This window comes from Giraffa tippelskirchi, chromosome 12 (genome assembly GCF_054371585.1).
Source record: "Giraffa tippelskirchi isolate mGirTip1 chromosome 12, T2T-mGirTip1v1.2.pri, whole genome shotgun sequence".
Taxonomy (NCBI): Eukaryota; Metazoa; Chordata; class Mammalia; order Artiodactyla; family Giraffidae; genus Giraffa; species Giraffa tippelskirchi.
In genome coordinates this window covers 101,564,344-101,575,314 of record NC_137286.1, presented here as the reverse complement: position 1 = coordinate 101,575,314, position 10,971 = coordinate 101,564,344, and the positions used below count along the sequence as shown (strand labels likewise).

General features: G+C 48.7%; 1 long non-coding RNA gene across 1 annotated transcript; it reads left to right on the top strand.

Moving 5' to 3' along the window:
• Positions 1-919: 919 nt before the first annotated feature.
• Positions 920-10,551, top strand: LOC145529276 (uncharacterized). The gene is made up of 8 exons (XR_014071080.1): positions 920-953; positions 1,304-1,421; positions 4,130-4,449; positions 4,976-5,393; positions 9,232-9,284; positions 9,687-9,755; positions 9,848-10,007; positions 10,239-10,551. It is a non-coding gene; the product is annotated as an uncharacterized LOC145529276 (long non-coding RNA).
• The last annotated feature ends 420 nt before the right edge of the window (positions 10,552-10,971 follow it).

Here is a 10,971-nt window from a genome sequence, read left to right as displayed (position 1 = left end):
GAGACTCTGCTGGAGTTTCTCAGCACCTAGAGCCCCGTGCAGACACTCACAGGAGTCCGAGTGGTGGGGAGCATACAGTGGGCTTCACTGCATGTTTGGAATCACCTCTCAGTTCCTTCCATACTGAGGGTCACGGATAGGGGGCCTCCTGGAACAGCCGCGAGCACGTTGGCTTTGATGGTCATGGCTGTGGCTTGAGCCAAGCTCGCAACCACCAGTGGGAGCTGAGCCTCGGTTTGGTGGTGGTTTAGTTGCTAAGTCATGTCTGACTCTTTGACCCCATGGACTGTCGCCTGCCAGGCTCTTCTGTCAATGGGATTCTCTAGGCCCTGGTTTTCCCAAGTGTAAAAAGAGGAGCAATGGAACCAGGTGGCCCCACGCGAGTGGGATGGAAGAGAGAAGTTTAATCAGATTCTTTTGCCAAGATGTGGGTAGGGTGGTGGGGCATTCAGCTCAGGGCTTGGCAATCCAAGGAGGCCAAGGTTAGCAGTGTGGGCACCTGGAGAGAGAGTTGGGAGAGGACACACCCCCTGCCCCTCCCAGCCCCGAAGGGAGGGGACCACACACCCTGGCACCGCCTCCCACCCACCTGGCCCTTATCCACGCCTCCCAAGGGCCAAAGGAGTGGCTTGGGCTAGCATATCTGTGCCAGAAAGGACTTCCCTCGTGGCGCAGTGTTAAAGAATCCTCCTGCAATGAAGGAGATGTGGGTTCAACCCCTGGGTTGGGAAGATCCCCTGGAATAGAAAATGGCAACCCCCTGCAGTATTCTTGCCTGAAAAATCCCAAGGACAGAGGAGCCTGGTGGGCTATAGTCCATGAGGTCACAAAAGAGTTGGACACAACTGGGCAATTAAGCAACAAAGTGCCAGGCACTGTGCTCCGCAGGGAGGCTACCACTGAATGGACCCACAGGTGTGGGAGTGGGGGGGGCAGGTACAGAGGGAGGGCAGGTAAGAAAAGGGAGGGAGTATTTCACCCATTGTCTTTGCTGGTCTATTGATTCAAACCTCAAAAAGGAAAGAGGAAAAACACCTGAGGCAATAATAGCCCAGAGCAATATCAGTATTGATGTCAGTTTTATTTTTAAATAGGCGTAAATAGAATCAAGGATGCTAGTTTCTGGAATTTTCTATGTGAGCCTGTTAGAGATGATAACAACTAGGGCAAGCCTTAGATGAGATTCAGTGCTGAAAACATTTTCTGCCTTTAGCACAAGCTAACAATTGGGATATGTTTTTGCTGTAGCTAGAATTCTCCCCACCCCATTTCTTTTATACTGATTTTTAAAATTTGACTTCAGAATTGGACAGAAAATGCATCTCTACCAATGTTGTTCATTTGAAAACGATGGCAAACCACTCGACAGGGAGATGTATAATTCAGGCCACTACTGAATTATATGCCTAGAAGCCAACAAAGTAAGTACTTTGTTGCTAAGGGGATTAATTAGTTAATATTTATAAAGGGCTTTAAAGGTGAGAAATGCTCTATCAATGTAAAGTATTATTAATATCACCAGTAGTTCTACTGCTTTTATATTACATAGGAAGACTTGTTCCCTAGCCAGGTTATGGATTCTTATGGTGAAAATGAAAAGGAGGAAAAAGAACAGCAAGAACTTGCACAAGAAGGCGACCCACTGGTTTTTGTTTATTTTACAGTAATTTCCATAACTGAAGGAGGCTTTCCTGACATCTCTTCCGAACTATGATTATGTGTTTCACAATTCTTTTTAGTTTATAGGTTGGCATCATATCCCCCTGCCCACTCCATCAGTCCTGCTTTCTTGGGCAAGTGGGTGGAGTTTGGGAAAACTGGGTCTTGCAGAAGGAGAGGAAGCTGTGGTCTCCCTCTGAGTGTCAGGCTGAGAGGACAGGACGTACAAAGTGTGCAGCTTGGAGGGTAGGTGTAGGGGGGTGGGTTGGCCCTCCTCACCCAAAAGTCTGGTTGGTGTGCCACTGAGGTCTTGGGGGCTGGCTAGTGGAGGTGGTTTGCTCACTGTGATATATAATGCATCAAGGGGTCTGGTGATGGCATCACCAGGTGTGACTCAGATAATTCTAAAGTGCTTTGGAACATGAATCATTTTTCATTGACATAGTAGCTAAGGTGGGTGCCCTAGAGGTGGGTGGCCTTCCCTGGGAGCCTTTGGTTACATCATGTGCCAGTTTAAACGCTAAAGTGTTGAGTCAAGGGGCCTGCGGACCTAGGGTGGCACCAATGGGGAGAAGGCAGAGCCCTGGAAAGTTCTCAGGAAGATGTATGTTCAGCAGTAAGTGCTGACCAACTGTAATTCTGGACAATGCCCCTGGAGTGGAGGACAAAACAGGATCTGCCAGGCCAGAGGTGAACGTTACCACTGGATCCCTTTGCCATGGGTCCAGGCACTTCTTCATCGAGCACATATGATGGGTCTCCCCAGGTGTGGATCTCCAAGCTACATACTTTGTGAGACTCAGAGGGCATTGGGAGAAAGGCACGTGTGAAAACAATAAGGTCAGGAATAAGCAAGGTGAGCCGCTGATGGGAAGCAGAGACAGGACAGAGGATGGGATGGGTCCAGTGTGGAGCTAACTTCTCCAGTCTCCAAGAGAGGTCTCAGCTGATATAGACCTGGGCACAAGACTCACACACCAGGGACTAGGCATTCGTTTTGGCAGCTGGAAAACAGATCACACAAGAAGTCATGTGACGGAGCGTCAGCAATTTATTCCACGTTTTGTGAATTCAGCTGCACTTCTCTTTAGTCCTGCTCTTCTGGGTTTTACATGGGCCCAGTGAAAGGTGCTTCCTGGTGGCTCAGATGATAAAGAATCTGCCTGCAACGCAGGAGACCCGGATTCAACCCCTGGGTCGGAAAGATCCCCTGGAGAAGGGAAAGGTTACCCACTCCAGTATTCTAGCCTGGAGAATCCCATGGACAGAGGAGCCTGGCGGGCTATGGACACGACTTAGTGACTAGCACTTTCACTGTTCACACAATGAAAGGTGCTGTTTTGGGAAATGTGGAGGATTCAACATCTTCACAAATGAAGCCATTTTCAAATACTGAGATTGTTTCCCTAGTCTAACTGCTCCACGACAGCCGCACCACGCATGGTGTCCCCACAGAAGGTAGAGCCCTCCCGCCGTCTTTGGTTCTGGGCTGAGCATTGAAGCTGCTCCTGTGAATGTTTCCTGTCCTTTCATTCTCCAAGGCTCTGCATTTCTGGAACAGATGGAAAGACCCACACAATGACACCTGCAATCCCCTTGTCTTAGGATATTTAGCCATCACCTGTGATGTGCAGTATCTGTGTCATTGTAACACCAGCTTCATGGCAGGAATACTGGAATCTGGGAGAAACCCAGGTACCAAGATGCTGACCTGAATGTCAGGAGGAGATGGGAAGGGATTGCCAGAGGCGAATACCTCCCAGAAAAAGCAAAGTAGTGGCAAACCCACCGTTCCCTCCTGTTTTGTTGAAACTGCACTTTTCCATCATGGGAAGATGGTCCCGAGGGTGCTGCGAAGGCAGAAACCGGGAGGAGATCATTAAACGGGAAGTGTATCAAGCAGCTTCAGGTTGTCCATTTTGGAGCTAGGCTGGAATCAGCTATGCTCTGGTCCCCTGACTCCTATGGTGTCACCTGGACATCATACTGTCAGGAAAACTATCATGAATCCAGCAAGACAGACAGACCTTTGTTTCCCTCTAGGATAACCCAGAACCCAAAAGGGACATGGCTGCTGAAAAAAGAGCCCCAGCAACAATGTCCGTCTGTCAGTCTTCCTCACCTCTGCCTCTCTCCCTCCTGTTTCCAGGTGTGCATTTCAGCAAAGCAAAGAAGACTGCCAGGAGTGATCGTGTAGCCGTGGAAAGAGATTTTGCATTGTGCATGCCTGTGCGCTTGTGTGTCTGCATGCATGCCTGTGCAGTGCATGCGCCTGTGAGTGTGCAAGTGTGGGTGTGTGTGCACACGCATGGTCACCCCCACACCAAGGGCTGCAGGTGCCTGGGTGCCCACCCTACCTGCCGGCCGGGCTGCGTTTTCCACTAGCAACCTGCTTGCCGCTGAATCTCTGCCTTGATGGCTTTTTATTTCCACTGCCTTTGTTGTCATTGTTTCATATTTTTCTGCCTAGGTTTGCTCCCCATAGTGAGCTCATAACATGGCTCGAGAACAAAGGCCATGTCGTACTTGTATGTGATTTTGAAGCAGCGCCTTGGGATCTTTGTTCAGACTCCCCCCACCGCCCGGTAACTGCAGCTCCACCGCCTCTTCGTGGCTCCCGGAGTGATAACTGGGCCTGTCTGTGGACCATCTTGGGAGGTCCAGACCCCAGCGGCCAGCCATCTGTAGGGGGGCATTTTTGGCTGTGATGCCCCCCGGATGGAACACACCAAGCTCCCCTCCTCCCACCCCGTGCTCAGGGCACAGGGGCTGGGACTTCAATCTGAGCAGGTTGGATGCTCCCACCCCTCCCCCCAGGTGACACACAGGGGCCACTGTGCTGCCCCTTCTCCCTGCCCCCAGCTCCATTTTTCACCTCTCCCCGCTGCCCCATGCCTGGACACCACCTCTAAAGTCTGCACCCCGTGGGTGCTCTGGGCCTCTGGCCGCCAAGCGAGCTCAAGCCTAGGAGACAGAGTGGGAGGAAAGGGGAGGTCAAGGGATTTGCCAAAAGCACCCCCCTCACTCCCTATTAACATTCTGCCCCACCTGAGGAGAGTCTGGCAGAGGCTGGACTCTTTTCAGGGTCCACCTCCTGTAGGGTGATCCTCCCAGCAGAATGATCTTGTGGGCTGCAGTCCTCCTTTGCCCCTTGGGCTGGGGTGGTCATTGCTTCTCCTGTTACTACTGCCCTGGGGGCCTAAACACCCCGGTCTGGTCCCCTTAACCCTGCTCACCCTCAGTGAAGAGTCCTCCCCTTAAACTTTCCTCAGATGAATCCTTTTAATGCACCCTCTCTTCTCCCCTGGACTGCAAGGAGATCCAACCAGTCCATCCTAAAGGCAATCAACCCTGAATATTCATTGGAAGGACTGATGCTGAAGCTGAAGCTCCAATACTTTGGCCACCTGATGTGAAGAGCCGACTCATTGGAAGAGATCCTGATGCTAGAAAAGATTGAAGGCTGGAGGAGAAGGGGACAATAGAGGAGGGTTTGATGTCATCACCGACTCAATGGACATGAGTCTGAGCAAGCTTCAGGTGATTGTGATGGACAGGGAAGCCTGGCGTGCTGCAGTCCATGGGGTCACAAAGAGTCAGACCCGACTGAGCGACTGAAGGACAACAGCTCTTCTCCGCACCCACCCTCCAAGTTAACAATCAAGCCACACAAACTGTGAGCCCCCTGGGGGCAGGGCTCTACCTGATTCCTTGCTGATCTCCAGGTTTAGCAGGTAGGTCATCAAGTGTAACCTGGTGCTAAACAAACACTGAATGGATGCAGAGTGGGTAAATCACATGTATGAAGGTTTGGTAACCATGGAGGAGTCAGTGATGTCTGACAGCAAAATATTAATAACAGAAGCCTAGAGGTGATGAGAAGGGCTGTCGAGAGGAAGGGCAGTGGACACTTGTCCATGATGGAGTGTCACTCGGCCAAACCACGTGATGGGACACTGCAGTCAGCCTGCAGCTGGAGTTCCCCAGCCCAGCCTTGGGAATGGCCGCACGGTTGTTAGAAGCATCCTCAGGCTTCCTGTGTAGCAGGGGCCACACGCTGTTTCTCTGGAATGCTGACCATGGCCTTAAAATGCACCTGGCAAGGGGATCATTTCCCTCCTAAACCTGGATGTGGATCAGTTCAGTTCAGTTGCTCAGTCATGTCTGACTCTTTGTGATCCCATGAACTGCAGCACGCCAGGCTTCCCTGTCCATCACCAACTCCCAGAGTTTGCTCAAACTCACGTACATTGCGTCAGTGATGCCATCCAACTATCTCATCCTCTTGTCGCCCCCTTCTCCTGCTGCCTTCAATCTTTCCCAGCATCAGGGTCTTTTCCAATGAGTTAGTTCTTCGCATCATGCATCTGGATAGGAAGAGGGAAAGGGACAGCAGCCAGTGGACCATGAGGACGGAAGGGGGAAGAGGCTGTCTGAGCTGGACGGACATTTCTCTGGCCTCCCCAGGGAGCTATGTAGCCCACTGAAGAGAGGGCAGATTCCGAGAAGGAATGAACGCCGTTCATGATGGGAAACTTTTCATGAGCCTGCTCCAAGCTTCTTGTTGAAGAGTAGAAACGCTTTTCCAGCATGGATCCCTTTGGGTAATTCCTTTTGCACTGCCTCCTAGGAGGGAATTGCACGCAGAGAGGCAGTGATTAAACACGTTCTGTCGTTGGAGGTTTCGGGGCAGGTGGAGGTAGGGATGCTATCTGACAGTCATCTTGAGGTAAGGTACTCTCACTTGCTACCAAGGGACGTGAACGCATGGGATAAATTGGGTCGGATCCCTCCAATGCCCCCACAGGTGCTCGTAAAGCCACTCTGCTGCAACCAGACAGTGTCCCCATCACAGAGAGGGGTGTGTGTCACATGTTAAGAGAGCCCCATGAATAGCAAAGACAATGAATGTCAATCACAATGGATAAGGCTCTGTCAAGGATCTCTTTTGTCTGGATGATTTAAAAGCTTTACCCTGGTCAGAGGGCATCATCAGCTTCACCCAAGTCTCAGGGGTTCATGGACTCACAATAGTGGTGCATGTGGCTATATTTATGACCCATGCATTTACCCTTTAGGGAACCCTCTTGCAGCCTCTGTGGGTGTTACAATGTTGTCTCCTCTCAGTTCAGTTCAGTCACTCAGCCATGTCTGACTCTTTGTGACCCCATGAACTGCAGCATGCCAGGCTTCCCTGTCCATCACCAACTCCCGGAGCTTGCTCAAACTCATGTCCATCGAGTCAGTGATGCCATCCAACCATCTCATCCTCTATTGTCTCCTTCTCTTCCTGCCTTCAATCTTTCCCAGCATCAGGGTCTTTTCAAATGAGTCAGTTCTTTGCATCAGGTGGCCAAAGGATTGGAGTTTCAGCTTCAGCATGAATATTCAGGACTGATTTCCTTTAGGATCGACTGGTTGGATCTCCCTGCAGTCCAAGGGACTCTCAAGAGTCTTCTCCAACACCACAGTTCAGAAGCATCAATTCTACGGCGCTCAGCTTTCTTTATAGTCCAACTCTCACATACATACATGACCACTGGAAAAACCAAAGCTTTGACTAGATGGACCTTTGTTGGCAAAGTAATGTCTCTGCTTTTTAATATGCTATCTAGGTTGGTCATAACTTTCCTTCCAAGGAGTAGGCATCTTTTAATTTCATGGCTGCACTCACCATCTGCAGTGATTTTGGAGCCCCCCCAAAATAAAGTCTCTCACTGTTTCCATTGTTTCCCCATCTATTTCCCATGAAGTGATGGGACCAGATGCCATGATCTTCATTTTCTGAATGTTGAGTTTTAAGCCAACTTTTTCACTCTCCTCTTTCACTTTCATCAAGAGGCTCTTTAGTTCTTCTTCACTTTCTGCCATAAGGGTGGTGTCATCTGCATATCTGAGGTTATTGATATTTCTCCCGGCAATCTTGATTCCAGCTTGTGCTTCATCCAGCCTGGCATCTCGCGTGATGTATTCTGCATATAAGTTAAATAAGCAGGGTGACAATATACAGCCTTGATGTACTCCTTTCCCAATTTGGAACCAGTCTGTGGTTCCATGTCCAGTTCTAACTGTTGCTTCTTGACCTGCATACAAATTTCTCAGGAGGCAGTTAAGGTGGTCTGATATTCCCACATCTTTAAGAATTTTCCACAGTTTGTTGAGATCCACACAAAGGCTTTGGCATAGTCAATAAAGCCTTTAAATAAAGATAAAAAAGTTGGCTGCTCTAGAAGAATCTCATCTCATTGAGCTGGACATCTATAATAGGAATGAATCCTATTATAGATATACTTAAGGAAGATAATATTATCTCTCTGAATAGCAAACATCATGTGAAAGATCTTTCTCTGTTATAGCATCTATCTCATTCTTAACCTACTGATCAATCTAGATCAGTTTGCCAGGCACTGTTTTAACTCATTAAATCCTCTACAGGCATGATTTGGGTACAGTGGTCATCTACATTTTCAGACTAAAACTATCTGAGGCTCAGACCAGCTGAGTAATTTGCCCCAGGTCACACAGCCAGTAAATATCAGAGATGGTGTTCATTCTCAGGTTTCACAGATGATAATCATCTACAACATTCCCTGAGTTTTTGAAAACAGAATTTTTATATGTGTGTGCTCAGTCATATCTGACTCTTTGCAGCTGCACAGACTATAGCCCGCCAGGTTCCTCTGCCCATGGGTTTCTCCAGGCAAGAATACTGGGAGTGGGTTGCCATTTCTTTCTGCAGGGGACCTTCCCGAACCCGGGGATCAAACCTGCATCTCCCTTGTCTCCTGCATCCCAGGAGGGTTCTTTACCCTCTGAGCCATCAGAGAAGATGTAAAACCTCCCCAGTTTCCATGCCATTTAAACAAACGAAGAGAAACACAAACTGTTAATGATTTACTTATGCATTGCTCACAAGGGCTCCCTTTGGGTCAGTGTAATGATAAGCCATCTCCACTATTTATGAAGATCCTATGCTGAAGCTTTGGGGTATTTTTTTCTTATATTATCTGTGGGACTAGAAATCTTACATGGGCAATAAGAGTTCTAAACAGTTTCCTTGCCATGTAGTGAGCTGTATATATCAAATTGAGTTTAAAATGTACCCAAGTGAAATAAATTGGGTTAGGATGAATCTGTTTAGAAGCTTTATTTCATTTGAACTCAAACTCACTATGAAGTCAGAACATCACTGGTTTGATCTATTATGGCTTCTAAGACCACATCCCATGGTCCCCCAAGAGCTCAACACCATGGCTTAGGGCTCTGTAAGGACCGTCTCCCCTGCCTCACCCCCATTGTCCCCTGCAGTCTGTGGCAAATGACATCAACAGTTCTTTCAACTCAGTTTACCAAACATTTATGGAGCATCAGGCTGTGTGCTTGGTGGGTTTGGGGAGATTTTCAACGGTATATAGCGAGAGACCTGTCTTGTAGAACTTGGAGTTAATAAACTCCGTATGCTTTATTGATTGTCTAATGTTATGAATAATTGATTGTTTACAAAGCAGTTAACCTGTCATTGTCCCATCAAACCTGCCTTTCCAGGTGTATTGCCCTAATCTCTTTATACAGAGTGAAAACAGAAGCTGGGGAGGTCGAGGCACTCACCCTGAGACGTCGTACAGGTACCGACATCCACAGCAGAGTCCACGATGACACGGACCTGCCTTCCTCTGCAGTCTCCCCCCACGTCACCCTCTGCAGTTCCTGCTCGTCCCCCACCTGGCTTTCTTTCAGGGCCTCAGACTCCACCCACTTTTCATCACCCGCAGACACTTTGCTCTTTGTTCTGCCTGCAACTGCCCTCCTTTCCTGACCTCACTTCACATAGCAGGCCCCTGCCTCCTCCCTGGGCTGTCTCTCCCGCTTCTCGTCCCCCTACCCACCTCATCCCCCAACCCCCCACCCCCCTCATCCCCCATCCCCCACCCCTCACCCCCACCCCTCCACCGCAGCTCCTGTCCCTCCCCCACTCAGGCATGCACCCTGCCACCATCAATGATTTGTTGACACTAAACATCCTCCAGGGTCAGAAGCGTGCCTGGTTCTCCTGCACTCTCTCTATCTGATGCTGCAGCTGGCACAATACATGCTTGGTAAGTATTTGTTGACTAAATCCATCAAGAAGTGGGTGAGTGGGAGGTGGGCTGAGAGAAGGATTTTTACCTTGTTTCCATGTGCATTGAAGGGAGGAGATATCTCATAGCCTGACGCAGATGGGAGAAGGAATCTCCTCTCTTCAGTGCCAGCCACCCCCATGTCGTGCCCAGAATGAGTGCAGGCACCATGGATTCAATGACGATGCAGGATGCTGTCTGTGTGTCATGATCTAGGAAGTAGAGTACAAGGTGAGTTATAAAAAAGAAATCAAAAGGGATGAAATGGGTTCCAATGGCCTTGCAAATAAGACTCAATCTGTGTTACAGAACCAATAAGACAAAAAAACCATGGCTCATGAAAATGGTGGAGGAATAATCTCTCCTGTCCAGGATAGCATACACCACCCTCCCCTCGTCACCACTGAAGTTTAGTCTTCTTTCCGCCCGGTTGCTAGCTTCAGCTGACCCTATTTTTCTCAGGATACCTATGGCCGTGTGAAGTCACTAGATAAAGCTGGAAACCAGAGGCAAAGCCAAACCCTGAGAGGCATCTCACAAGTAATGGGTCTAGAAGACCTCTGTTTTCAATGCTGTCACGTGATCACTTATGAACGGAACCTTCTTGGAAAATGCCAGTGAGTGCCTTGTTCCCAGACTTATCAAAGGACTGAAAGGACAATACAGCATTTGGGATCAAGATGAGAAGTTTTCCTTGTTGGAACTCTCTTTCTGGTATGGGTGATAAGCCATGGTACCTTTGACCTTGCGGACAAAATGTTATCTGCCCCTAAAAGTTTTTTTTTCTTTTTGGTTTTACATCATCATCAGAGTTACTTTCCTAAAGGTTAGCTCATGGTTAGCTCATTCCCTCCTTTCAAAACCTCACTGTCACATGAAAAGATGCTCAACATCACTCATTATTAGAGAAATGCAAATCAAAACCATAATGAGGTACCATTTCACACCAGTCAGAATGGCTGCTATCCAAAAGTCTACAAGCAATAAATGCTGGAGAGGGTGTGGAGAAAAGGGAACCCTCTTACACCGTTGGTGGGAATGCAAACTAGTACAGCCACTATGGAGAACAGTGTGGAGATTCCTTAAAAAACTGGGAATAGAACTGCCATATGACTCAGCAATCCCACTGCTGGGCATACACACTGAGGAAACCAGAATTGAAAGAGACACATGTACCCCAGTGTTCATCGCAGCA